This window comes from Monodon monoceros, unplaced genomic scaffold (genome assembly GCF_005190385.1).
Source record: "Monodon monoceros isolate NGI ecotype Baffin Bay Population unplaced genomic scaffold, NGI_Narwhal_1 Super_Scaffold_6, whole genome shotgun sequence".
Lineage (NCBI taxonomy): Eukaryota > Metazoa > Chordata > Mammalia > Artiodactyla > Monodontidae > Monodon > Monodon monoceros.
The window spans coordinates 12,230,160-12,245,580 of NW_021703783.1; the positions used below are offsets into that span (position 1 = coordinate 12,230,160).

The window sequence follows — 15,421 nt, forward strand, 5'->3', positions numbered from 1 at the left end:
GGCCCCTGGCATTGGGAGCATGGAGTCTTAACCACTGGACCACCATGGAAGTCCCCTACCTTTAAAGATTAAAAAGAAGTTCAGTTTTCTCATCTAAGAATGGGGGTAATAATACATCATCTGACCTATGATGAGAATTAAATGAGGTACAGAAGTGCCTGGTATACAGAATATGTTCAGTAATTGTTAGTTTCCTTTCCTAAAGAGAGTTTTGGCAATAAAAGGAACATATCTTGAAAAGTTTGGAAAGAGAAAAATAAAAACGCAGTGAAGAGGTAAGAGGTTATAAATTATCCAGACTGGAGTCAGATAGGGTGGGATGGATGTCGTGGGAGGGAGAAAGAAGGAAACTAACAAAGACTGAAATGAAATGGAAGAGAGCTGCCCCCTGAGCTCACTAGAGCTTCTCTGGTTAGGAGGGGAGGGAGGAGGATTATAGAAGGAAAGGAAAAGGGAAACTTGCTGAAATATTTATTGCTGTTCCACTGGAATTAAGCTTCTTGAGAGCAGGTACCTGTCTGTCTGGTTCACTCTTTTTTTTTTTCTTCCAGTTTTATTGAGATATAATTGACATACAGCACTAAGTGTAAGGTGTGCAGCCTAATGATTTGACTTACCTACATCATGAAATGATTACCACAGTAAATTTAGTGAACATCCGTAATCTCATATGGATACAAAATTAAAGAAATAGGAAAAAAATTGTTTTTCTTGTGATGGGAACTCAGGATTTACTATCTTGACAACTTTCATATATAACATACAACAGTGTTAATTATATTTATTATGTACGTTACATCCCTAGCAGTTATTTATCTTATAGCTGGAAGTCTGTACCTTTTGACCACCTTCATCCAGTTCCCCCTCATCCTGCCACCCACCTTTGGTAACTACAAATATGATCTCTTTTTCTGTGAGTTTGTTTGTTTGTTTTTGAAGAATAATTGACCTACAACACTGTCAGTTCCTATTACACAACGTAGTGATGCGATATTTCTATACATTTCAAAATGATCACCACAGTAAGTCTAGTTACCATATGTCGTCATACAAAGATATGACATAGTCATGACTATATTCCCCACAATGTACGTATCTATCTATCTGATTATTTTAAGTTACTGATTTCTTAAGTTCAAACGATTTTAATAACCCTGCATTTTTACTCCTTCCCCACCAACTTTACTGTTTTGACGTCATATTTTAAATCTTTCTGTTCTGTGTATCTCTCAGCTACTCATTCTGGATACAGATGATTTTTTTACTCTTGTCTTTTAACCCTCCTATTAGCTTTATACATGGCTGATTTATTACCTTTACTAGTAATATGTTTGCCTTCACCAATGCGATTTCTCCTTTCATAATTTTCATAAATTTCATAATTTTCATGTTTATAGGTGTGGCCTTTTTTTGCTGCTTATACAAGTCCCTTTAACATTTCTTGTAAAGCTGGTTTGGTGATACTGAACTCTTTTAGCTTTTCCTTGTCTATAAAACTTTTGATCTCTCTATCAAACCTGAATGAAAGCCTTGCAGGGTATTCTAGGTCTTTCCCTTTCATCACTTTAAATATATCATGACACTCCCTTCTGGCCTGAGGATGTTCTGTTGAGAAGTCAGCAGATAACCTTATGGGAGTTCCCTTGTATGTAACTTGTTTCTTTTCCCTTGCTGCTTTTGATATTCTCTCTTTATCCTTCATTTCTGCCACTTTAATTACACCGTGTCTTGGTTTGTTTCTCTTTGGGTTGATCCTGTTTAGGACTCTCTGTGCTTTCTGGACCTGGATGTCTGTTTCCTTTCCTAGGTTTGGGAAGTTTTCAGCGATTATGCCTTCGAATATGTTCTCTACCCCCTTTCTCTCTCTCTTCTCCTTCTGGGACTCTTTTAATGCAAATGTTAGTATGCTTGATGTTGTCTCAGAGGTCTCAAACTCTCCTCATTTCTTCTTATTCTTTTTTTCTTTTTTTCTGTTCAGTGATTTGCACAGCTCATTGACCTGTTCCTCTGTATCATCTCGTCTACTGTTAATTCCTTCTTGTGCATTTTTCATTTCAGTTATTGTATTCTTCATTGCTGTTTTTATTTCTGTGTACCTGGTAGCTTGGTTACATTTACTGACCTTGGAGAAGCGGCCTTTTGGAGGAGATGTCCTTTATGTCCCAGCAGCACAGTCCCCTCTGGTCACCAGAGCTGTATGCTCTAGGGGTGCCCGTTATTTGGGTTGTGTGGGTCCTTCTGTATGACAGCCTGACTACTGTGGGCAGCCTGGTAGGTGTAGCAGGCCCCCTGGTTCGGTTGGTTGCCAGGCGCTGCCTTGTGCAGAGGCTGCCAGCCTGTCCGACACTGGTGGACAGGGTTGGGTCATGAGGCTACTGGCTGTGGGATCCGGCGCGTCCCAAGGCTGGTATCAGCCTGCTGGTGAGTGCGGCCGGATCCCAGCGCGACCGGCTGAGGGGTCGTGTTGTCCTGTAGCTGGTGCCGGCCTGCTGGCGTGTGCTCTGGGTCCCGGTGTGGCAGGCTGCAGGGCTGTGGTGGTCCTGGAGCTGGTGCCCACCCACTGGTGGGTGAGGCCAGATTCTTGGGCTTGTGCTGGCTCACTGGTACGTCCTGGGGTCTCTGGCTTCAGGGCCATGGGGGTCCTGGAGTTGGTGTTTTGACCCTCTCGTGGATGGGGCTTGGGCCGGGGATGACTTGAGGCTGGTGCATCCCCATTCGTGGGAGAGGCTGGTCCCGTGGCTAGTGCTGGCCCACTGAAGTACAGGTCTGGGTTCTGGGCCCTCTGGTGGACAGGGCCGGGTCCCAGGGTGACTGTGGGCTCAGAGGGCCTTACGGCAGCAGACCTGCTGGTAGGTGGGGCTGTGTCTCCACCCAGCTAGTTGCTTGGCCTGAGTCATCCCAGTACTAGTGCCAATAGGCTGGTGGACAGGGCCAGGTTCCAGTGCTCATAAACCGGAGGAAGGATTCCAAAGTGGTGCTTGCCAGTGTCCCCGTGGTAGAATGAGCTCCCAAAATGGCTATTGCCAGTGTCTGTCTTCCCAGGGGGAGCTGCAGTCACCTCCTGCCACTCCAGGAGGCTCTCCAAGATCAGCAGGTGGATCTGACCCATAATCCTTTCAAATTCCTGCTTCTGCCCTGAGTCCCAGAGCGTGTGAGATTTTGTGTGCACCCTTTAAGAATGGAGCCTCTATTTCCCACAACCCTCGTGTTCTCGCAAAAGCCCCGCTGGCCTTCAAAGCCAAATGTTGTGGCAGCTTGTCTTCCCAGTGTAGGACGTGTAGGCTGGGGAGCCGATGTGGAGCTCAGACCCCTCACTCCTTGGGGCGAACCTCTGCAATTGTAATTATCCTCTCATGTGTAGGTTGCCTACCTGGGAGTATGGGTCTTGATTATACTGCAGCTCTGCCCCTCCTACCTGTCTAGTTGTGGTTCCTTCTTTTTTTTTTTTTTTTTTTTTGGCGGTACGCGGGCCTCTCACTGTTGTGGCCTCACCCGTCATTGCGGAGCACAGGCTCAGGGGCCATGGCTCACGCGCCCAGCCGCTCCGCGGCATGTGGGATCTTCCCGGACCGGGGCACGAACCCGTGTCCCCTGCATTGGTGGGTGGACTCTCAACCACTCCGCCACCAGGGAAGCCCCGTGTGGTTCCTTCTTTATGTCTTTAGTTGTAGAAGATCTTTTCTGCTAGTCTTCTGGTTTTTCTCATCAGTAGTTCCTCTGTAAATAGTTGTAATTTTGATGTGCCCATGGGAGACGGTGAACTCAGGTTCTTTCTGCTCTGCCATCTTGGCCACTCCCTGTCTTGTTCACTCTTGCCATCCCAGCTTCTGGAACAGTGTAAGGCACGTGGTAGCTACTCACTGAATATTTATGGAGTGAATAAATGTTCAGTTGTAATATTTATTTATGTGAAATGTTTATTAATACAACTTCCAAAGAGCGTATCAAACAGAAGCCTCCTTTTAGTGTGTTAGAAGTGTATTCCTTTAATTCTTTGATTGTAACAGGTTTACCAAATGCCTACATGTGCCCTAGTGTAGGACTTAACAGTAACGAGTAACAAGGGGACCCGTGTCCTCAAGCAGTGGTGTGCTGGAGCCAGTTAGCATTTCCTTGTGAGAGTCAGTTGTTTAAATTTCAGGAGTTTTTTGAAAGCAGGTTGTTAAGCAGAGCCATTGTAAGAAAATTAAATTATATGACCTTACCAAAACCAATAAATTATATTGTAAATAAAGTTAATAAACCCTCAATACTTATTCCTTCCCAGTTTATTTACAGCATTTTACTATCACTGATACTCCTGAGGTTCTTTATTCTGTTGTATCTGAATAGTAGAAATACTGTATATTAAGTGCTGCTGTTTATTTTGTCCCAACTTTATGATAACTGAGACCATGTTGGTGGCTTGAATTTGTTCATGGTGGAAGTATTTATACCACAGGAGTTGATAAACACTATAAATCAGGGTGTTTTCCTAGGAGAATCCATTTTAAAACATTACCAGAACACCACTGCTCTCGAAAAAAGAGTACATTCCATGCATAGAGACCCATAGAAGGGAACCTAGTTTGTGGGGTTTTATGGCCAGGTGGGCAGAAAAACGTGGCTAATTAGGGGTTCCCCATGTATAGCAAGGCTTGAACCACTATATAAGGCTAAGAAATAAGGCTTTAGTCACCAAAGAAGGGGGACCAGGAAGAGCAGAAGGAAGCGGGGGGAATCAAAGTGGCAACCCATTCCTGAGACCTGATACATAGGGCAAGGGGAGCTTCTCCCAAGGCTGTACGGTGGACGCCAGTGGTTGCCCCTGGGCCACCAGATCCTAGGATATGGGGGTCAGCCAAGGGACTTGGAAAGTCCCATTGGTCAGCATCAGAGTACATGGAAGAATGTCTAATATGAAGCCCCTCTAAGTATACATGGATTTATGTACTTATGTCCATATGTGTGTACGTACATATATATGTATATATGCATGTATGTATGCATTTGTATGTATGTTGTGGGAAGAATGGAGGTGAGGCTATTTAAATGCTTCTTGTACCTTGCCTTAATTCCTAGAGGAACCGAAGTCTGAGTCTTTGAATGCCATGTGGGAACAAAGATGGTTTGACTCAGCTGTGTGGTGTGAGAATGAAGATGATTTGATGTAGCTGTGACCTCAGCGGAGGCAGAAGGCCAGGAACTAAGGTAGGTGGATGCAACCTAGAAACCAGCAACCCATGGGTGGCATCCAGTTGCTGTATTTGACTCCCACAGTCAATTCTCTTATGCCATCACTTTCAGAACCTTTTCTTGCCAGTGACCTGTGTTCTTTGTTTCCAGATTGGGTGGGACTTTCTCTTTCTTTGTGACTAGTACATCCTGATAAATGTACAAATTTATCAGTAGACAGTCTACATTTCATGACTCATTTTCTCTCTCTCACAACGTGATAAGTCACCATGGTTAATAAGGGCTGATAGACTAGGTTCTGTATTTCTGTAAATACAAGGCTAGTACTAAACAGTGGAGGGCCAGCTGATGGCACTGGTTTTTCTACAGGTTTTGGACTGAGATTGATGTGATTTTGAGTCCCAGCTCTTCATTTTTATTGTGTGACTTCATTGCCCTCTCTAAGCCGCAGTTTCCTTGTCTATAAAATGGTGATAATAGTACCTTACCCATTAAATGATACAATGCATATTAAACAACTACCATAGTGCCTGGCATAGAGAAAGCACTCAAAAGTTTTAAAATTACTTTTATGGATTTAATCTTAATGTAATGATTCTACATTGTTACATGCTACAGTCTGTATGTGTGTGTGTGTGACAATAAATACGTTTTATGACTGGAAATGGGACAGAATGTTTGTGGATGTAATAGCAGAACAGTTATTGCCAAGCTGACACATTCCATTATCTGGTTTCTTTCACGCAAGATAATATCTATGAGATGTATCCATATTGTTGCCGTATCAGGAGTTTTCTCCTCTTTATCTGCTGAGTAGTTTTCAATTGTATAACCATACCACAGCTTATTCACCTGTGCAGAGGTGTTTGGGTTATTCCCAGTTTAGGACTATTATGAGTCAATTTGCTATGAACATCCTTGTGTTAGGTCCTTTTGTGGATATATGTTTTCATTTTTATTAGGTAAATACCTAAGAAATGGAATTGTGGGGTCGTTGTGTAGACTGTGTTTAACTTTATAAGAAAGTGCCGCACCCATTTCCAAAGGAGTCACATACCAGTTAACACCCACCAGCAGCTTCTTTGTGTTCTGATGGCTTCACGTCTTTACCAACTTTGGTGACGTTATCTTTTTGCTTTTATCCATTCTACTGGATGTGTCGTTATCTCGTGGTGGTTTAATTTACGTTTCTCTGGTGACTAATGACGTTAAGTATTTTGTCAGATTTTTGTCTTCTGCGCTAATCTGATGTCCTCAAACGAGGATGACAATAATGTAAAATCAAACACATCAGCTGTGTAAAATACCTCCTACAAGCAGTTTGCCTATCGATTCACTTTTATTCCCACCCCAGTCAAAGTGTTATTGTATATACACCTTGAGGACGTATGTAAGTTTCTGTCTCTTCCATGCATTTTTTTTTCCATTATTTAGCTAGATTTAGTACAAAGTGACTGTTCTCTTGGTAAAATCCCCCTGATTATTTATATGATAATCATGAAATGGTGCTTTTCAGATTACTTGTGGCTCCATACTTGGAGGCCTTCCTTTCTTTAGGAGAATTCAAAGCCTTTTGATGTTGATATTCACAAAATCTTTGTGAAATGGATGGGAAGCACTGGGAGAAGAAACCAAAATTTCCAGAAGGCGAAGTGACTTAGCCCAAATCTCAAAGCGAACTGGAGAAACGCAGGCTGTAACTTGAATCACAGTCATCAGATATGTCATTAGATGTACCACAACCTAGCAAACCAAGGTACCTCTCCTCAGGGGGTCAGACTGATAAAGGTTTCAAATAAAGTCACGTCGCTTCATCTGCTCATGTAAAGTTAATATCATTTCCCCCTAAATCTTTTCAGAACTAGAAAGTTATCATGAGGCATGCCATGTAGAGCCTCCATGGATTTGTAAAGAAAAACAGTCATTCTGCCCCATGGAAAAAGATATGTGAGAATGCAATAATGCAGGAAACAAAACTTTCAAGGAACGATACGCAGAAATCTCTTATCCTCTTGCATACACATAAATATTTTCAAATACGAAGACTCTGTGTTTTGAGAAAAACAACAAAGAAAAGGATAGGCCATCTAGCAATAAAAAAATAAAACACACCAGTGTTCCAGGTTGGTTTTTCCTGTATCTGAAAATACTGCATATTTAAAGAGTCACTCTGAAGGGATATGTCTGATGTTTAACAAATATGCCAGAATTCACACACCCAAATATGGTGCTTTTTTCCATCAAAGTAGGCATCTCGGGATATTTATACACTTATTTCAATGTCACTTTGTCACTGATAAAAACATTGTTGGAATTGCTATTTCGGAATTGACTTCAAAGCCTCCGGAGCATTCTTTTGAATGTCTTCAGGATCCTGTGGCTCCTTAAGAAAGTATGCCTCAAATACTTTCTTGCCATTTGACTGCTTTTAAGTCTCAGACTCCTTATTCTGGTCTCTTCTAACTCCACATCCCCACCCAGTTCTGATCCTCCTAGTTTTTGAATTTATTACTTAATCTCACATTTGCATCTCATTTTGTAATTTAGACACGACAGTGAGCCCACAATCTTAGCTGTAACCTTCACTCCTTTCCCTGACCACGCTCTTGACCTGTCTTGTGCCTAAGGCGCTATGGGCAGCTCTAGGTGGAAACCCTCTTTGTCTAGCCTGACTCCAGGAACAATTCTCCCGCCCACCCCCAGGACACATGACTACACACCCAATGCGTCCATCATCCCCGGAACGGTGGCTAAAGACTCGGTGGCAGTGACCCTCATCATCTAAGGGCAAAATTAATTTGTTAAAAGGGCCTGCGGTCATTTGGTATCAACGACAGACATGTAGGGAATGACATGTCAGCTCAAGCTGCATAAGGAAAATAAAGGTTGAAAAGTGGCTGTAAAGTGGAGAGACTAGTGTTGTCCCGTGGCTCTGAGGGCTGCATTGAATTCCTCCCCATAGCCTAGGGGATGCTGCCTGCATGGCAGCGTGGGCTCATCTATTGCTCCCACTAAAGTTGGGTCAGCTCAGGCTCTGCTCCGCATCTTCCTGGGACCCACGCTGCTGGGCCTTGTCTCTTGATGGAGGAAAATGTGACATAGCGAACCACGCACTCACAAATATTTTGGGTACCGACGTAGAGTTGGAATAAACACACGGCTTGCCATAGTTGGTTGAAGGGAAAACTCATTTAGATTTATTTCAGAAGGCTAAATTTCTATTGGTTTTGTTTTAAATATCTTTATTGCGTGGAGGGCTCTTCTGTTCCTATCTCCAGCAACTTTGAAATATTTACACTGTAGAAGGAAAAGTTACGTAACAGTAAATAAAAACGCCGACAATAAAAATACATTAATGTTTTCTTTAGGATAGTACTTTTTTTTTTTAACATCTTTATTGGGGTATAATTGCTTTACAATGGTGTGTTAGTTTCTGCTTTATAACAAAGTGAATCAGTTATACATATACGTATGTTCCCATACCTCTTCCCTCTTGCGGCTCCCTCCCTCCCACCCTCCCTATCCCACCCCTCCAGGCGATCACAAGGCACCGAGCTGATCTCCCTGTGCTATGTGGCTGCTTCCCACTAGCTATCTACCTTACATTTGGTAGTGTATATATATATGTCCATGCCTCTCTCTCGCTTTGTCATAGAGGATAGTACATTTTTATAGTGGCATTTATCAACTTATATTCCTCATTGCATTTTGCCTGAATTGATAGGAACACAAGTTATATTTTCCAAGTGCAGGAAAGCAAATTATCCCAAATATAGAAATGAGGAAACTGACTATGTCTGTGTGTTGGTTCACAGTCTTAGGAGTCTCCTGGGAGGAAATCTGAACCTGGACATGGAGGGTAAGGAGAGAAAAAAGAAAGAGGCAGACCCCGTCCAGACTGGTAGGTGGCAGCTTTCACAAGCAAGGGCACTTACAACCAGGCTTGTTTCGGGCAGCTGCAAGATGAGTAGATCTCTGCCCTCACCAGCCAGAATCTTAGGAGTTTACATAGAGGCCTTAGTGGGGTTCAGTCACATGTACTGTCCAGGTGGTCTCAACACCACTTCACTCTCTCAAGGTTGCGTTCTTGAAATGGCCCCAGCTATAGGAATGGGGGGCAGAATGTACCGAATGCATTCCCAGGACAGGAGGGTGAGAAGCCTCTGATTGCCTGAGTCCCTCCAGCTCATAGGTCAGCCACCAGTCACATCCTCTTTCTGACTTGTTTTCAACACTGTGGTCACTGCTCACGCGCAAAGATGACCTCTTTGTGGGATCCTGGATCCTATGTTGGGGTACGTCAAAATCCAGTGCGTGGTTTGCAATATTTCTCACGCCAGCTTCCCCTGAAGAAGCTGACATAAAACCAAAAGAAAACCACCTAATTAATAAAAACACTAAGATCCTAGTGCCAGGGTTTCGGCTAATGCCTCAGAAAATCAGATAGTTCTCCGAGCATGTGTGGGAAAGGGGCAACTCTGAGAATTCATGGGAGGGCAGGGCAGGGCAGGGCAGCCTAGGCAGGAGAGGGTCGGGGAGCCCGGGCAGCAGGGGCCTTGTCTTCATCAGCAAGGCTGCCACAGACCGACAAGGAGGGAGAGAACAGTGAAGGCAGGAAGTTGTATTGCATTCTGTTTTCTCTCTACACACTGAGCTCGGGGTTCCTGACATGCAGGGGAGAGGATGGAAAGGGCACGCTGTCAAAGCTCCATCATCGCAATCCTACAAAGGAAACAGATTTTAAAAGCCGCGAGAAGGATTTATGACTTCAGGGACGTTTGTGAGTCCTTTTATTAGCCTAGTACATCACTTTCCTCCCATCTTTATGCTGACAACACTCCTTAGCCCTTCCCTGGATTTCTTGTCAAACTGGGCAAGTATATAAAATGAACAGACCAGAGCTGCAGGAAAGGGCTGATTGATCCCTGTGTGTGCCTGCACATTAAGAAGCAACTGTGTTCTGCTGAGAGGTTCTCTTACGCAGGCTTCCAGGAGGGAACCTCGGATTGTATTCTGCTGAGAGGTTCTCTTACGCAGGCTTCCAGGAGGGAACCTCGGACTGTGTTCTGCTGAGAGGTTCTCTTACGCAGGCTTCCAGGAGGGAACCTCGGACTGTGTTCTGCTGAGAGGTTCTCTTACGCAGGCTTCCAGGAGGGAACCTCGGATTGTATTCTGCTGAGAGGTTCTCTTACGCAGGCTTCCAGGAGGGAACCTCGGATTGTGTTCTGGTAAGAGGTTCTCTTACGCAGGCTTCCAGGAAGGAACCTCGGATTGTGTTCTGCTGAGAGGTTCTCTTACGCAGGCTTCCAGGAGGGAACCTCGGATTGTATTCTGCTGAGAGGTTCTCTTACGCAGGCTTCCAGTGAGGGAATCTCGGATTGTTTCTGACAGCTATGTGTTTTTAAAGAGTTTTATTTTTTCTTACAAGGGTCTTCCTGAGAGCATAAATCAACATGTAAAGAGAAGAGCATGCTAGCCTAAACAGTTTCACAGAAGTTATTTGAAACTTTCGAGAGGGCTCTGATGAATGTGGCTGGCCCATGACAGTGAGTGAATGGTGTAGGCCCTTCCTTTCAAGCCATCTATGTAGCTGCCTTTTCATTTCTACTAACTTTATGAACGTGAAGTTCACAAGGGACAGCTCAAATGTTATTTCCTCTATAAAGCCTTTTTTTATTGAAGTATAGTCGATTTATAATATTGTGTTAGTTTCAGGTGTACAGCAAAGTGATTCAGTTATGCATATATATGTATATATTTCTTTTTTCAATTCTTTTCCATTATTGTTTATTACAAGATATTGAATTAGTTCCCTATGCTATACAGTAAATCCTTGTTGCTTATCTATTTTATATAAAGTAGTGTGCATCTGTTTATCCCATACTCCCAATTTATCCCTCCCCCCACTCTTTCCCCTTTGGTAACTATTAGTTTGTTTTCCATGTCTATGAGTCAGTTTCCGTTTTGTAAATAAGTTCAGTTGTACGGTTTTGTAGATTCCACATATAAATGATATCATATGATATTTGTCTTTCTCTGTGTGACTTACTTCACTTAGTATGATAATCTTTAGTTCCATTCATGTTGCTGCAAATTACATTATTTTATTCTTTTTTTATGGTTGAGTGATATTCCATTGTATATATATACCACATCTTCTTTATCCATTCATCTGTCGATGGACACTTAGGTTGCTTCCATGTCTTGGCTATCGTAAATAGTGCTGCAATGAACGTTGAGGTGCACACATCTTTTCAAATTAGAGCTTGTAAAGCCTTTCTTGATTTCTCCAAGATTGAATTAATTTCTTCTCTGTATTCCAACAACAAAAACAACAATGAAATTAATAGTTGCAAAAATGTAATGAGCATTTACATGTTCTATAGGCTTTATTCTACACGTGACTCACTGATTCTCTACAACTGTGTGATGTCTGCCTGTTATTTTCCGAGGCTCAGAACAGTTAAGTGACCGGACCAAGATCACACAGCTACAAAGAGGAAGAGCATGGATTTTTACCTAGACATAGGCAGTCTGACTCCAGAGTACACATTCTTTCTTTTTATTTCAAACAAGTTCTGGTTCGAAGAGTAAGAATACCCTCTCAGGCTGTCAGTACTGCCACTTTTAGTCAGTCATAGACATAATATGCTCACCGTGTACTTGCTTTGAATCTCACTGAACTCTCATGCGTGGTGGGTCCACTGGAATTCTGTGCTCACTGGGATCCTGACTGTGGTACACCAGTGGGGGAGCAGGGCATTCACACACATTGAATAGCACACACATTGTGCGTGTCTCCTCTGCCCACGGGCACGCTCCATTGTCACCTTGGACTGCACTTACAAAACGCAAGCTAAAACAGAAAATTATTACTAATTTCAAGTTAGTGACATCAGAGCATTAAACCAAGTGCGGGCCCCTGCTGAGCACAGGGTCCTGTGTAACTAACTACTCAGGTTACGTATCCAAGAAGTCGGGCCTGGTTACAAGACAGTACTTTATTTTTTTGTTTTTCAGACGAGATAGTGATGGTTTGAGAAGTTAAGTAACATACTTAAGCTCAAACCAACAGAAATTGGAGGAGCCTGGATTTGAACTCTGGGCTGTCTGATTCCTGAGTTCACATTCCCAAGAGTTCAGTACTGTAATAACTCAGCTATGCAATTGCCTGCCCATAACCATTAGTGGATTATAAAGAGTGGATTATCAATTATGCATTATAAAGTGTCCAAATTGCTCCCCCTCTCTATTCATTCTCCTGTGTAGCACTTGACCGAAGTACCTGACCTTTACTGCACTTTATATTTTTCTAAACATCTTCTTTCTCAATACCTTTGATCATCACCACAATCTTAGGAGAGACTTAGGGTCATTAGTCTTTCTGTAGGTGAGGACATTGAGGCTGAAACGCACAAAGTGACCTTCCCAGGTCACTCCATCAGAGCAGAGACAAGTCTGGAGTTCTTTCCTAACGAGACACCTTTTGAGCCAAAATTCAAATAAACAGCAGGACTTGTGACCAGGTGATAAGGGGAGGAAGAGTATTGGCTCATAAAACAAAATGAGGTTTTCCGATTTCCTTTACATAACAGGGAGCATGATTTAGTGGAAAGAACCTGTGAATTGAGGTCAGAGAGCCTGGACTTTAACACTGCCAGCTAATAATTGTATAAACTTGGCAACTTCCACTTCTGAGCACTAAAACGCTCATATGCAAAAAGGGATATTTATGCTTACCCCGAAGGACAGTTTTATCAAATGAGAAAACTTGTGAGACTCGGTAAATGTGAGTTTCCCTGTTCCTACTGGTCATGATCTATTGGTCATGGAGATGGTGGAGAACGCCGTCTAACATCCTCTACGCCAGAGAGGTGAGGCTGGCCTAAGGCAAATTCAGAGTGAAGGAAACACCTAGTCTTACTGTGTTTCATTCTTCCTCTTCACACAGTCTCTGCTTCTGCTTCTATTGCATCATCAATATCAGGTATGAAGAAGAGACAGCACCAGGTACTATAATTAATACATAAAAGATGTGCTAAATGTGTGAGGCCATGGACGTTCTGGTCTTTATATGAAACCAGTTCAGATATTTCATTGTGAAGTCATTTAAAAGTATGAACTAATGGGCAGTTTGACCACACTTACCAGACTTGAAATCATTATTAATTTCTTTAGTACCATAATAACATTGATTTAGATGAACTTTTATGACATAGAAAGTGTATGGTATTTAGCAGTAATTAATATCCTTTAATTAGGAAGAATTGCCAAGTAGTTTTCTCTCTTGTGTCTGTTGTTGGCTAAGTGCAGCTGGATGCAAATTCAGCTTAATTACAAAGGGGACAGCTTGTGTTTTACGTTAAATTTGCCTTTAATGGATTAAAAAATATTCTTTGGTATTACATTTTGTCATAAAAAGGCACATTTGAATCACCAATGTTATAGAATGTGAAGAGTCCAAATGTCATAAACCTTACGTACAAAACCATTCACCTAGAGATGCACACATAAGATATAAAGTGAGTGCGGAAATTTGATATGTCTGTCCATATGCTCATCGAGCTGTGTAAGTCTTAATCCTGGCTTTGCTATTATTATTCCTCTAGAAGCACAATATAAAATTTCACGTTTTCACGTGCATTTATAGCAAACGTTACTCCTTGCTAACCAGAGAGGCATTTAGGCAATTGCGGGGTATGAAAATTGCTGACATTTTCTGAATTTCAAATGACAAATGAGATGTTCCTGTCAGTTTACTGTGTAACTCCATAGCATATGGTGCTTCTGCTGGTGGGTGTTATTTCAAAGTTTGCAGATCACGCCACTAGAAAGTCCCTCTGGTGGGCTCCTGGAACATTTAGCAACTGTGAATCTGAAGTGACAGTACAGAGGGAAAAGACTAAAAAAAAAAGGAGTTGCTTTTTTTTTTGACAGTGAGAAGGCAGTACAAAGTGAATGATAAGTTAATACAGGGAGGTGGGGTGTAGAGACACCAATCTAGTGAAAGAAAAAAAAAAAGAAGCAGTTTTCCCTTTTATAGGACAAACCAGGAAGTTATCTAAATTCTTAAAACAGAGTATAATGTCAGGTTTCAGAGAAAGAATAAGAATTAAGGGACTGACTAGAATTAGAATAATTGTCAACTGTGTTACACAGAAATGGAGGGGAGATTGTTTCTGGGGACAGAGAAGAGTGCCAAAATTATATCTATACCAGAAATCACAAAATAACTCTGAATAAGGAAGATTTGAAAGGAAAGCCTCTGCTATTCAAAATGGGGCAGCTTATTTAAAACCACCTCTCAGCAGAGCCCTGTTCCTTTCATTGCGATCTATTTTAATGGGTCACTCTGTTTTGCTTTGTTCAATAATGCCTGAACAGTGGTCAAGCTACCAGTCAATTAAATGGAAAAAGCCAGTGAAATTGGTTGCTGGAACTAACTGACTGGCCAGTTCCATTACAGTAGTTCCAACTGCCCTAAGGACCACTGCCCAAGACTCATTTTTCTATATGTTCCTCCTTGGAACCCAAAAGCTTTCCATTGTTTATCAACCACCAATATTTTCATTGATGCCTAAAGAGTGTAAAAGAGTGAGTGACTTAAAATGATGTGTTTTTAAAAGAGTTCAACTTCCCATTCCTTTTATTCTGGAATCTTTCAGTATTTTCACCCCCAAATCTATGTAACACTAGATATTTCACATAGGAAAGGAGAAATTATCCAGTAAAATAAAGAGTGTGCTGAATGGTATTGAGTCTCTTGGTTAGTGAACTTACAGGTGTTAGGAGTTGACGCAGACAATAACAACAGACGTTAATAATAATAGGTAAAGTGTATTCTATCCTAAGCATGTCATGCAAATGTAATCACATAATCCTCACACAAAAATATTTACTATCCCTATTTCACAGATGAGGAAATTGAGGCACACAGAGACCAACTATCTTACTCATATTCCCTTGGGAAGTAGAGTAGCAGCAACCTTCTTCGAATATTGATGAAAAATAGGTGTTGGTTAATTTGTCTGCAGAACCTTGAGCTCCCCTCTCCCCCATACACTCCTTAGCCCCAGGTGAGCCATTACAGTCTCACATTTATACTTTATGACTCTGACCTCTCAGGTCATAGATAATTGGCTATAAAGGCTGGAACAGGCCCAGTATTTTCTTTCTCCCAAGACTGCTGGGCTTATCTTAGGGTTGGGGTGGCCCAGAGGCACCTGAGCAAGGAGACGAGGCCAGG

At 42.2% G+C, this 15,421-nt stretch overlaps 1 protein-coding gene across 10 annotated transcripts in view; it reads left to right on the forward strand.

The window, feature by feature from the left end:
• DERA (deoxyribose-phosphate aldolase) overlaps positions 1–15,421 on the forward strand; it is a 361,861-nt gene that overhangs the window by 133,659 nt on the left and 212,781 nt on the right. For 7 of the 10 annotated variants that reach the window (XR_003791050.1, XR_003791049.1, XR_003791053.1 and 4 more), the window contains exon 12: positions 5,062–5,190. The exons of 1 other annotated variant lie outside the window; for it this stretch is intronic. The gene's annotated coding sequence lies outside the window, so the exon portion shown is untranslated. Of the gene's footprint in view, positions 1–5,061; positions 5,191–15,421 lie in introns of those variants that run through there. 2 more of the 10 variants (XR_003791054.1, XR_003791059.1) reach the window with 2 other exon arrangements.